Here is a 929-nt window from a genome sequence, read left to right as displayed (position 1 = left end):
CAGATGATGAAGTTGAGGACTATGGTTTTGGAGTAACCGATGTCCGTGCACGCTCTGCGGGCCATATAATACTCTTTATAGCCATTTCCTCTGAAAGTTCTTTTGCTTTAGCAGATGTCTTTTTCATAAATAAACCCTCCGACATAGCATCTAGTGAACCTCTTGTGGTAAGATTAATACCATTGTAAAAGGTTTGCATTAAAAGTTTACCGGGTAAATGATGGTGTTGGCATAAACGTTGAAGTTCTTTGAAGCGTTCCCATGCTTCATACAAGGTTTTATTTTCATTTTGTGTAAATGATGTAATTTCTTTAATGATCTTAGCTGTTTTGGCTCAGGGAAAATATTTGGATAAAAATGCTTGGGCTAATTGGTTCCAAGTTTGAATTGTTCCGGCCGGCATAGAATTCAACCAAACCTTAGCCTTGTCTTTCAATTGAAAGGAAAAAGGCGAAGTTTGGTTGCCTCGGCAGAAACGTTTGTTATCTTAAAGGTGTCACAAATCTCAAGAAAGTTAGTCAAATAAACGTTTGGATTTTCGTTAGGCAATCCATAGAGAGTAACACTGTTTTGTACCATATTCAATAATGTTGGTTTTATCTCAAATTGGTTTGCATTAATTTGGGGTCTGACTACACTATTGGTAGCTCTGTTAACTCCTGGTGTAGCATAATCCATAAGTCTAGGGTGTTCTCCAACCATTTCTACTACTTGTGGCTCTTGATTTTGTGTCTCTTTATTCATCTTCTTTTTAATTTTCTTATTTTTCTTTAGTGTCTTCTCAATTTCTAGATTAAGTGATTCCGGTTGAATGCCCGAACTTCTAGTACTACACATGAACATAAATTACGTGCACGAACTGAAACTACCTTCAAAACAAAAATTGAAAAATTATGTAAGTATATATAATATATAATATAAGTATCTAT

The 929-nt window shown here is 35.1% G+C and overlaps 1 non-coding gene across 1 annotated transcript; it reads left to right on the top strand.

Moving 5' to 3' along the window:
- The first annotated feature begins 215 nt into the window (after positions 1-215).
- On the top strand, positions 216-321 carry LOC136210099 (small nucleolar RNA R71). The gene has a single exon (XR_010677806.1). It is a non-coding gene; the product is annotated as a small nucleolar RNA R71 (small nucleolar RNA).
- Positions 322-929: the final 608 nt, after the last annotated feature.

Source organism: Euphorbia lathyris, chromosome 10 (assembly GCF_963576675.1).
Source record: "Euphorbia lathyris chromosome 10, ddEupLath1.1, whole genome shotgun sequence".
Lineage (NCBI taxonomy): Eukaryota > Viridiplantae > Streptophyta > Magnoliopsida > Malpighiales > Euphorbiaceae > Euphorbia > Euphorbia lathyris.
Note: the sequence above shows the minus strand (reverse complement) of the source record. Positions and strands in the feature narration are given on the sequence as shown.